Raw genomic sequence first — 13,160 nt, forward strand, 5'->3', positions numbered from 1 at the left:
GGAGGAGGAAATCTAAAGGATTGGAGGTATTCGCGATACAAGGACGACAAAACCCCTCAAGGTCTCCCTTCTTTCTAATTTCATATCTGATACTTGCTTTAAATTAACGTACACGTACTTGAACACGTTATGTATAAGGGCACATTTCATGTTTATTTTGGGGAAATAGACTAAAATTCAAAAATATATTACAATAAAAAAGCCGTTTCAATGCAGTTTCCAGGATTGCCCACGGCTGTCCATGCGCAGAGCGTAGATCTGGCTCATGGTGCACTGCATCCGTCTTAATAAATGCACGTATGCTGACAACACCATAGGCTGCGCGGTAACTCAGAAACTCTATGCAATCTCTCAACTTTATAGATGTACCAATGTACAAATCTGCAGACAGATATAGTAAAAGTAGGTAATGTATCCAGGCTTTATTTACATATATCTTAAATGAGATATAACATTATATGCAGAGCACACACAGAGAGAGAGAGAGAGAGAGAGCAAATAGATGTATAACCAAGTTTGTTGGAGGTTGATTGGGTGAACAGGGAGGGGTAGAAAGTGAGGGAAAATGATTAAGAATGAAGCAGAAAGATATGTAATAGGTCAGAGAGGATGTCTGAGACAAATTGCGTGTCAAATAGGTATACATACAGACATGAAGGGCAGAGAGGAAAATGGCTATGTCTGCATTTAATAACTACTGGGATGACCTTGACAAAATCCACACACTAGAGTCAGGGCCACAGACTCACAAGCGAACACACATTCACACTGTGGGGAAGATTAAGAGGCGAACACATTCCTTGTCAGGGAGGATAAGCACATGTAAGAAATGCACATAAACATACACAGTGAAGAAAGCCACTTCACCTGTATGCACATGCATTGACTTAAATGAAAGGCTCTTCGCTGGCCAGGACCTCCAGCTGAGATAGCTAGCAGGATGTCACACTTGAAGTCTCGGCATCCTCAGTAGGATATGACAGCAGTGGAAGCTTGTTAAGAGTGGCAGTAAAGATGCTGGGACTGCATTTGAAATGCTAAAATTGGAAGGCAGAACAGGGTGGTCTCCATGACCTATTTCTATCAGTACCTGCTCTTCTCTTGCCCATAGCACCTTACTCACAACTCCTCAAAGCTCCCCTTGTCAATCTTCTCTGAAACCAAAATTACCTGTCAACTAGCACCGGGCCAAGGGTTGTGTGGCCCTCAACAACAATTTTGTTGTGCTTCAACGTACAAAATAATAAAAATAAAATAATAAAAAACCTTTTTTGGCCTAGGGCTTGTTCTGGCCACACATGACTGTGGCCAGCTCTGCTCTGAACAGCTTTACCTGCTCCTCTCAAACTGATACATGCCTTTATTGGCTCTGGAGGGTCCCTCTGTGTATGCACAGTTACATACAGAGGCGTGTCCTTGTTATCCCCAGTAGCAAATGTCATACATGGATGCAAATCAGTGGGGGAATGAGAGTCCTTGCCAAATGCCCACATGCCATCTCTTAGCTCTCTTGGCAGCCATGGAGCTCAAAATTTCCCTGACAGAAGGCAACTTGCAAGTGCACATAGGGAATAAATAAATAAATAAATAAATAAATGCATAAATAATCCCATGCCCTCTTGTGTACAAGACATACAGACATATACACAAGAGAATGTGTATGTGTGAGGATGTGCATGCATATTGCATGCAACTGTGCATGTGTGTGTCAAAGATATATATTTTTTAATTATACTGTTTGGGAAAAATGGATATGTGGTAGGCATTTAAAATTACCACAGTCAAATATAATGCTACTTATATGTCTAGAAGTAAGCAGAACAAAAACACACTTAATTCAAATGCACAATCTACATATTATATAATTTCAATGGCTGCCCACATTGCTATAAGTGAAGGCATTTAGAAGCAACACAATGGTGTAGTATATCAGCTGCAGTTTGTCACTTTCTATGAAGGCTAGGTATGTGCAGAACTACTTACCTCACTAAAAGCTGTATAGCATGTGCTCTCATTCTCCTTTCAGTCGCCCTCTAAAAATACTGGTTTGACTAAAAGCTGTCAGCTGGTGGCTGTACTAAACTGCCAGCTCTGTCCTTCAGCAGCAGGAGGAGTGATCATGGGGTGTGTATCACAGGGCTTGTTGATATTCCGTGCATAAAGAGCCTGGCTCAAAGGTGCCACCCACTTCCCAGAGAAAGTGAGAGTTACGCGTCACGCAGTCCCGAGGCAAAGAACTAGAGGGGTCTTCACATTGGCGTCTGAGGGTCATACTTTTATAGCTCCATGGAGGTCATACCATGCCAGGGACATGCAGGTCAGTGGCAATTACCTGCCAGATAGCAGAAGGGTTTGGAGAAGACCTCGGGGCTAGAGCTCCTCCAGTAACATCAAAGAACCTGCCTTCAGTTCTTGTGCCCCTGGCTGGACAAGAGATGAGTTCTTCCTGGTAGACTATTGGCCAGAGCTTACTTAAAACCTGTACACACATAAGCATACACACACACACAAACGCAAGCAGATACATGCACATACTCACATTACTCATGTACACATCATGCGGTTCCTATCTCTGCATGTCCATTGCTCTTCCTATCTCAGCATCTCAGCATATGCTGTATGCAGTCATAAGAGAGGGTGGTCATCTCATAGGTGAATTTTGAACAGCTTGTAACTGATCCTCTCAGCAGCTGAGTGGGGCTGGCAATGCTCTGAGCAGACTACACATAGAAATATGGGTAGCCTGCGATTTTAAAGAGAAAAAGTTCCCACAAGAGCAGGGATTGCACTGGACACACACACACACATATGCTTGTTTCTGGACACACATACACATACACGTAAGCATGCAGGCACACACACACACACACGCACAAAACACACACACAAACACACGCACTGATAAATAAGTAACCCACCCACTAACACTTTGCATAGTATTTGAACAAAACCAGAGCATGTTTGTTCAAACTAAGCACAACACGTATTATAAAATCAATCAATATTACTTCATTTATTTATCAACTTTGGAATACTTGCACTGAATTGCACCAGTCAGGCAGACCAAACAGCCAGATGACATAAAGCACACTTCACATAACCATTGGAAACCATTCAAAAGTCCCATACATTTAGTACCAAATAAAATACATAGCTTAAGCCTCAATCTACGTGTACTGAACTAAAAAGTCATATGAGTGTTATCAAGACCTACCAGTACATACAAGACTTACAAGAACTGTGCAAGAGAAAGGAGAAATAGGTTTTTTGTGAAGTAACATTGTGGTGTATTCTGAAAAGGTTATTGTGCCTGTAGTAGACAGCCAGCGAATCAGCTTTTCTAAATGTTTGGAGAAGTCCATGCCACCACTGGGGGTTAAGGGCAGAGAACAGCCATGGCTGTCTGGCATGAGGTTGCCAAATGGAGAGGTCTAGTTGGAGCGTGTGGTGTCATCATTGTCTGAAGACAACAAGGGGCAGTACAATTCACAGCATAGTATGCCAGTGTGACAGATTTATATACAGGCAGCCAATGGAAGCCAGTGAAGGGTGTTAAAAAAAAAGTGGTGTGACATATCTGAATTTATGGAAGTTGAAGACCAAGCAGGCAGCGGCATTCTCGTACTGGACCTGGGGGCACATGCCGGCAGGCTGGCCAGCAAAGTGCTACAGAAGTCTGGATGATTGCAAGGGCTCATACAAGTAGCCACGTAGCATCTTAGCGAGGAAGGAGCAGATTCTGCCTATGATGTGATGGGGAAACCTGTAGGACTGGATAGTTGCTGCATTGTGTCCAGAGAAGCTCAGCCGGTTATCCAGAGAGACGCCATGGGGAACCCTTCACTGGGAAGAACAGGAGTTTTGTCCTCTCCAGGTTGAGCTTCAGGTGGTTAGGGAACATATAGGCTGTATTGGTAGCTAGGCACGCAGAGATACATTCTTGAACTTGGGTGTCATACGGAGAAAATGAGAAAAGAGCTGTGTCATCCGCATAGCGATGATGATGAAACGGCATGCCATGAGCAGAGATAACTGGACCAAGTGATTTAGTGTGAAGAGTGATGAGGAGAGAACCAAGGAGCAGCTGTGGGACCCTGGGGGGGAGGCCATCTGGTAGGATCGGCCTGCAGGAGAGGAGGCAAATATATTTGCAGTCTAATAAATAGCCACCAGAATAATTATTTTTACAACTGTGGTCTACACTTATAAATATCACTATGGCATCCAACCACATCTTCCTACAGTGAAACCTGCACAGTTAAGCAAACAGTGGTGATCCAAGGAGTGTTTCAGTAAAACACTGAAAGATTTGGAAAGAAAAGAGAAACCTAATTTGAGACAGCGTGGGCAGACATAAGAGAGAGGCGGAGAGATGGATGAGAGGAGTGCTGGAAAGTTCTCCAGTGTCAGCAGTGTGGACCCAACCTTGAGTTGGGGTTCTGAGAAGGAGGATGCCAGGAGATGGAGAAAGGGGAAGATGAGAGATGACTGGAGGGAGATAAAGTGCGTGGTCCGGTGAGGCTGTGCAAAGAGCAGCATTGAGCGATGGGGGTGAGTGGTGTAATCTGCCCTTGCCGTGCTCCCCTGTGCTGTGACAGCCGCACTGCAAAGTGGCCCTGAGAAGGGTGTGGGCGGAGCGATTCAGTGCCCCCACCTCCCCCACCCTTCATCCGAACCAGCTGTTTGATCAGCGCAGCCAATTAGGTCTCTAAATTATTGATTGCGTCTAGAACTAAATTTACCTTGCATGAAATGTGCTGACAGACTTCACAAGCTTGTGTCACCTCCCTGTGGTGGGAAGTCTAGAGAACCCAACATCCGTTTACTGTGCCTCACACAGATTCTCAGAGCTAAAACAAAGCTTGTATTCATGGGCTATTGTATGCTGTGTACACTTGTATATGCGTGCTTTCTGTTGTGTTTCACGTTTAATGACCTGTGAAATTAGTTCTTTCGTGGAAGAAGATAAAATGCAAGATGTGAATCCCTTCATGTCGCATAGGATCCACCAGGGTGTGGAGGCTAGCTACAGTCAGCTAACATCAAGGTATTCTAACACCAGCCCCCACCCAATTCTAATATCTCACCGCTGGCTGACCTTTACTGCTGGGCTGCAATCCATTTCCTAATGCAAGACCATGACTAACTTGACAACTCTACTCTGGAACAATAAGGCCCACTGCTGACTGCCCAATTCATTGAAAGTCAAGGAGCAGTTGCAGATGCAGTAAACAGCTGATAATAAAGAAAACAGGTATCTGCACATTTAAGAATGCATTAAGTATGTGTGTGTGTGTGTGTTTCCATACATTTCTAGACAATGTTCATCTGACATCTCCACAGGGGCACCTGGTGACAGACAGGGGATGAGATGCACAGTGACCTTTCAGAGCATCCCCACTTCCCCCCATCTGTTTCCTCTGACAGCGAATGACCCATGCTCCGATCCGTCAAAGCCCGCCCCCTCTCTTACTGTCCTGGTCCTTCTGTTCTCCGCAGAGAGCGGCCGTGTCTTCTCCTGCAGACTGTGTGTGTGTGTGTGTATGTGTGTGTGTGTATGAGGGAGGGATTCATGATCGGAAGAGTGCACACCTGTTCCTTATGCACCATTGACACCACTGCATCAAAGTGAGGCTGATAAATCAGAAAGAGTGGAATAGACCTTTGCTCATCTGCTATTCTGGGTGCTAATCAAGGCCTTAGGGGAACGGAAAGGTTAAGTAAGGGTAGGGAGCTGTGGATGTTTGTACTTGAGATGGTCAAATGATACTGTTATAACTGGAACAGAATGGTAGATACTACAGTGAAGTAACCAAAAATGCACACACACACGCATGCATGCTCACGCACACTCACGCACATGCACGCACACACAAACACACCCACGCACACGTACACACACACACTATACCAAAATCAGGTCTACTGTAGAGGAAGCAGCGCCACAATACAGCAGCTCCTTCTAATGCTTCTACAGTATTCATAAAACACTTATTATTCTGAATTGAGCTCTGATAGACCATGAAGTCATCGGCATTTTAAGTTACTCAATCTTTCTGTCTCAGTCAGCTGAATTAGCAATTTTAATGCAAGTGCAGCCATGTGCGTGATTCCCTACTTGACATTATCACTGCCATTACCCACAACTAGCTGCTTCTCAGAGGAAAAGTTGAATTCATTTACAAATGTTGCTACTGAATTCACTTATAAAGGGCATTGCATTGAGCAGATCATTGACACTCAGCTCCCTGTGATCTAAAAGACTTCATTCTCAGTTCATGCTCAGACTCCTGTCAGACTTAGAGGGACAGAGAGTGGAGGTAACATCACAGCCTGTGCAGAGTGGGAGACTGGTTAGATGCAGTGGAGGGCCCTTTTTCAAAGTGCCATCCACCCATCCATCCATCCATCCTTCCCTCTGAAACGCTGGCTCATTTCCACTGCTCTCTGCTTCCTCCTCAGCTGTGCAATTTAGCGGCACTCTGTTCTCCTTTCAGGCTGAAAACGGCATCTGGGTGTGAAGAGAGACAATTAGAGAGTGGAGAGATACTGGGTGGGACACAATTACAGCTCCAGCGATCCAGGCAGCGCGTCATCAGCAGGCATGTCCAGGGCCCACGGGCAGCCAGCTGCTGCTGGGCAGAACTGGTCAGAACTGCAGGGACCGAGCCGAGCGGAGACGAGGGGGGGGGGGGGGGCGGGGGATCAGCGAGGTCCAACTACAGCACCTGCTTTACCAGATGAAACAGTCACACTCTATTAAGACATAATTGTTATACATTCTCAACATTTTATCTCTCGATGAGATATAGAAGCAGGCTGTGGAAAAAAAATTGAGTTGCTCATAAACTAATTAATTACCAAAATTTGAAATTCCTTTGGAAGGGAAAAGTGTGGCACAAATGCCACAGTCGCTAATACAAAAGAATCAAAGACAGAACATAATGACTTGGCCTGCATCTGAACTCAAGTATGCGCATGCAATTTTAGCGCTTGTATCTGCAATTGTATCTGCAAAAATTATAAATCATAGTTTTTTCTTTACAAAGGTTACTCCTGTTCTTACATCTTAATTTGATACCACCATATAATCTCTTTTGGAGTACAAGAATGACTGGGTGAGTGAGCCCTGGAGAGCTTTAGAGAAAGAAAATGGGGGTTGCAAGAATGGCAATGTACTGCACATAAGAGCTATCAGCAAGAAAAGAACAGTTATTTGAGCACGGAACTGTCATAAGCTTATTTTGATAGAACTTGACACAAAAGTCTGCTGTTTCAAAGGTCAGGGCTATACAATCTCCTGATACAATTTCCAATTAAAAGTAAAAAACCATTCACCTTTAACTCTTTCAATTCTCTATCTGATACTTAATGTCTGTGTGTGAATGTATACACACACACACATATATTTATATGTCTCTGTGTGTGCGTGTGTGTGTGTGTTTGTGTCTTTATAAACCATATGTCTTGTCCACCATATACACATTTACAGCATAAAACTGTCACTGAGATGGCAGTAATTTACACGCAAACCAGGAATAAAACAACTTGGATCAAGGGCTACAATTTTTGTTTTTTTTTTGTTTTTTTAAACATCCAATTTTTAATGATCAACAGTAAGATTTCAGCACCTGGAAGATTTTTTTTTTTCTTCTTTTCTTATATAGCCTATAAGACAAGCATGAACAGTTCTCATTCGGCAAAAAACCATGCCGTCAACAGAGAAATGTTCACATGTAATGTACATACACATCCATGCTGTGGCAACACGTATATAAAATCATCTACTGTATCTATGCACTCAGTCACTCATGATACCATGGTAACCATACGAAGTTTAAAAAAAGCCCCAGTGAGGGGATGACAGGAGAGGAATATACTGAACTGCATAATACCATCTACTGTATAATAATGTGCATGATATTATACAGTACATGATATTATGCAGTACAGTATATAATATACAGTATGTACTGATAATGTGCATGGTGTTGGTATGATCACTTCAGACCGTCTTGCCTTAAACAAGTAGTAAAATTGCATAATCCCAGCATCGTACCCCTTCTCAGAACACAAACACTGAACCTGCTCTAATTAGAATCTGCTCACAAGCAGTCAAGTCTTTAGGGAATCAGTTGAACTGTGGCTAATAAAGCAAGCATAATGCTCATTTTCCATTTACATCAACATGTGAAATTTATAATCACGTCATGCTTATCTTATCTGAACAGTTCCAATAAAAACCGTCCTTTAGAAAACAGTACCGTCACTATCACCCACTACCACCCACAGATGCAATGCAATGGTGGAGATATGAGATAACAGCTGGTTCGGGGAGAAGCCTGCATGGCTAAAACACACATGCATGCATGTGCACACACACGCACACATGCACATGCACACACACGAACAACGGTGCATTTTCCTTAAACACAGGAATGACTGGGAAATGGAGAGGAAGATAAAGAAAAGGAGAAAAGCAACCCCTGACTGTACAGTGTTGTACATTCATTCCAATGATTAACTGCTTAATAACTGAAATTCAGAATCCATTCATAGTTACCCATCAGCCATTCCTTCAGCTCAAATCTTATTCTTACTCTAATACCACCAACTGTTCAATTCAAAGGTAACATATTTGGTCTGCTAGCTACTGTATATCAGTCGTCATTTTAAGACCTGGTACTCAATCACAAATGGAGCTAAATAAATTACTTTTCCCTTATTCTGTTGTTGCACATATTTAAAGGGTGATTCGATCCCTCTGTGTGCATTCTTTCAGTTCCTCATCTGCTACTGATCCAGTCATCCCTTCAGTTCCTCATCTGCTACTGATCCAGTCATCCCTTCGACTGACCTCTTCATGTCTTCACAGTCCCATCCTCCACTCTCCTCACATCTCAATCCCCCTAATCCCTCCCTTTCCCATTCCCCTTCTCCTGTCCTTCAACCCACTCATAAAAAATCCCCTCCCTTCTCCCTCCTATCCCTTCCTAACTCCGCCCACCCTCTTTCCATCACCCTGCCTTTACCAAGCCACCCACTGCTGTTCTCTTCTCTCCATCTCTCCCATTCTCCCAATCCTTTTTCACTCCATCATTCCATAACTGCATAGCTTCAGCAATGGTTTTGATTGTAGCTTGTGAAACAAGGATTGGATGCTTCCAGTTTTGAGTAGTCTATAAGTTTTGGGGTTTGTTTTTGTAAGCATCAGAGGTCATATTTGCCATATTTTTCTTGTATAGAAAGCTTTTCACCAAACGCAACTAGTGAAGGTAGTTCTGAAGGTAGTTCTGAAACCGAAGAAGGGTAGATCAGTTCCGCAAACAAACCTTCATGCATTTTTTACTTGATTTAAATGCAAAATAAAATCAGAAATGGAGGCTGAGCAAAATGAAAAATGGCATATGTGAATTAGGCTCTATAAGCATCTAGGGACCCAAGAGAGTGCTTTAATAAATCTGTTGTGCACAGGCAAATCACAACAGACATAATGAAGTAAATATGCAAATGACCAAAGTCTTCAAACAGCAGTTATCATATGCTGAGGTCACTATAAAATCACTGTCAATGATGATTGTCTCTGAGTGTGTGTGTGTGTGTGTATGTGTGTGTGTGCGCGTGCGCGCATGCGCACACGTGCATGTGTGCATGTCCAGGCAGCAGGGGGAACTCTAAGACAGACGGCAGAGTCATGTGGCAGTATTCCTGCCTCGCCAACACTCTGTGTGAGAAGCAACAAACCCATGAATCAGCATTATGACTAACCTTTTTCCCCCGATAAACAAGGCCTTAGCAACACTGAAAGTTCAAGAATAGTAACATTCAACTGACATATGGACAGTTTTGTCTTTATGTGCACGTACAATAGGAACCATCTTCTTGGTCATGAAAAAGCTTTATAAGATTCTCATACCAATCTCATAACTTTACTCTGTAGATAAATTTAGTTATTTTATATTTGTCCTTCACAAGTTCTATGTAACAATTTCAGGCACAATTATCTATATTGTTTAGCTGTTTAAACTAATGGCCTTACAATATGCATTTTCTGTCTTTAATCGATTTACACAAAATTTTAGGCAATATAGGTCACTCAAGGGCATGTCCCAGCATACACTTACAGGTTCAGAGAATAGGACTCAGGCAACATTCTACATGTCACATAATGTGATCTGCTTTCTCCTGCCAATGTAACCTTCACATTCAAACTAGAGGCATCTGTCACTGTAAAAGTGTGTTGTATTCAGGTACCATTGTAATTCACCTTGAGAATGAAAATAATCATTATCATACTGACAGCCATATGAATAATCAACAAGATAGTTGGAGGGTGTCCATTTCTTATTTAAATTGCCTCTTTATAAAATAGCTTACAACTGTTTTTCACCATGCAGCCAAAAAAAATGTAACTCGTCAACTCTATACAAAAAAACTGCTTAGCCTAATAGAAACACAAGTTCAGTTCAAAGTGAACCGTCCATAGGATTTCAAGTTTAATTTTTGTGAAGCAAATGAAATTAGGAGGGAGGGATAGGAATCTAGGCTGGGCGATTTTTTGATGTAAACGGACTAGGTTAACACCAATACAGCTCAGGTTTTACATGTATATAGCCTGTCTATGTCTTAGCTACAAAAATGTCACTTTACAACAAAATGTAGCTAGATTTTCCTCTCTACACTACACCTAGATGAAGCTGCTTTTGTTTGTGTTGATCAGATTACAGTTAAACTACACGGTCGCTCCCTGCACTTGGACCTGTACTTCCCTCTAGGGTTTTCAACACACTTGTCCCTGGTTACGGTTATACACTTTGTTGTACGTCGCTCTGGATAGGAGCGTCTGCCAAATGTTCCCTGGGTTACCACATCGACCTGTAATGGGGACCTCTTAAGTCCCTTACACTGAGCTGGGAAGATGATATCCCATAGTAAATGGGAGAATAATTATGTCCTTCAGAGTCATGGCAGTTCAAGCCAAAATCATGTGATCAGCAAACACACTGTAAAAAACATGCTAGACCACAGTGGGACCAAAGATCATCTGTAAGAGTTGAACTCACACTGGACATTTTACTGTGCAGTTTCTTCATGTTCACAACCATCCTTCCCATCATACCTGTCCTTTTTTTATCATTGTTTACATAGTTTTCAGTCCTGCTACAGTGCCAGAGTCATCATACAGATGTAATTCTCAGTGTCACGCAGTATTGATGAGCCACTGTGCAGATGGTTGTCAGGCTGTTAGTGTGTTCATTTACAGGTGATTGTTTGAGCATTGCTGACAGTGTATAGGCGTAGGCCTGAATATCTAAGCAACTGTGAGAAAGTGTTCTGCTGTGCCTTTGATTATGACAGCATGTACTGCAGTGAGGTGTAGGCTCAGGCCTTCCCAAAATTGTGGGTCGTGGTCATGCTGGCAGGCAGCTTATCTACCACACACCTACCGAGAGACAGTCTTTGCAATCTGGCCTCTTCATGACCCAGTTCGAACACTCCTGCTGGACTCAGGTCATTCATATTGAGAAGAAAAACTGGCAGGTGGTTTAGTGACTATGAAATGAAAGGTTTATATTTCTGATACCCTTTGACAGATGCAGTATAGCTAACGAATATTCCAATTAAGTGGTTCCATTTGTGGCCAGCGCTCATTGCCATAGCAACACTTACATGGGGGAGTAGGTAAGATGTAGTAAATGTGTATTCCAGTATTTTAGCTTGCTGCCAACCAGACCTGGGTAGTTAAGCAAATGAGAAAAACGTGTAATGTATGATATTCCTGCTATTAGAGGATGGTACCAGCACATCACAGCAGGGGGAGCCATAACTGCAGTGTTAAAGCAGCAGTTTTGGTCTGGGAAGAGATAGTAGCTTTACAAACCATACAGAATGGTGCCATCATGGACTGCTCTTCGGCTTGATACATTCTTTCTTCCAACAAGATAAAATTAATCCCATGTGGGATTAATAGGGCAATAGTATTAGTAATAGGGACATTTTTGAATAAATGCAGCATGCATCCATGCAAATTGGATAAGGAATTCAAATTATTTATTAATGGAGCTTTGGCTAAATGCCCTATGTTGGGTATTTAGCCAAAGCAATAGCTTTTGGTGATGCACAGAACTCAATCGTGACAGCCCCAGTACTGACTGTGGTCAGGAGTTCTGTGGGGTGTCAGATCAATTAATTCAGGGTTCAGACTTATTCAAAAGGATTTTCCCCACCTAATTAGGTAATAGCAGTCTGACTGCAGATTTATTGTCCATCATTCGAGATATTTTAATTCCAGTCATTATCCACTGTACTTTGCCTGTGGGTATCATAGATTAAATAACAGTGGTTCTATGAACAGGTATGCAATGCATTAATTTTATAGGATGTCAACTTTTAGAGTCTATTCTAATGTAAATGACATTATTCAATAAATTAGATATGTAAAGAACACATGCAATAACATGCTGGCTCAGTCAAATGGCAACTTGGTCATGTCTACAGTATGAAGAGGACCAAATTTCATTTGATCATTTCATAAAATTCTGATCATCCGCACAACCACAATGAAGATAGTGACTTCTAACCAGGACACACCACATAACAAAGATGTGAGAACCATGCTTCTGTTCTCAATGCTGTGACCACCAACTGAATCAGTTTAGGTTCAGTCTGTTAGTTATTATGGTAAATATTGTAGATTATTTAAATAGAACAGCAGAGTGTTGTCTTTTGGGTCAAGGTGAGTGATGACATGTCAACATCAAAGCAAAGCGGCATACTGTACATGTGATTGCTTATTTCTTCACATAAACATAATTATAAAATGTTTTTTTTAATTAAAAAAAAAAAAATTGTTTCCTTTTTAAATGAACCTCTCCTGAAGAGAAAATTATGTTTGATGGCTGAATGTTGAACCTAGTCAAGAAACAATTCATGCATTTTCAGAAGACATGCTGCGCCTAACCAACATATAGCCTCATTGCAACTTCATGGTACACAAGCCACTGGTGCCAGCAATCACAAAAATGTCATCCTGTCATTCTCTAATCCTGATTTACAAGCATGTTAATATACACAATGTGGGTTGGGCAAGGTGCACAGGAGTGTGGTGGATGCTAAAATGCATTTAGCTTTCAGTTCATCAGTCATAAACAAACCTCATA

This window comes from Anguilla anguilla, chromosome 11, assembly GCF_013347855.1.
Source record: "Anguilla anguilla isolate fAngAng1 chromosome 11, fAngAng1.pri, whole genome shotgun sequence".
Classification (NCBI taxonomy): domain Eukaryota; kingdom Metazoa; phylum Chordata; class Actinopteri; order Anguilliformes; family Anguillidae; genus Anguilla; species Anguilla anguilla.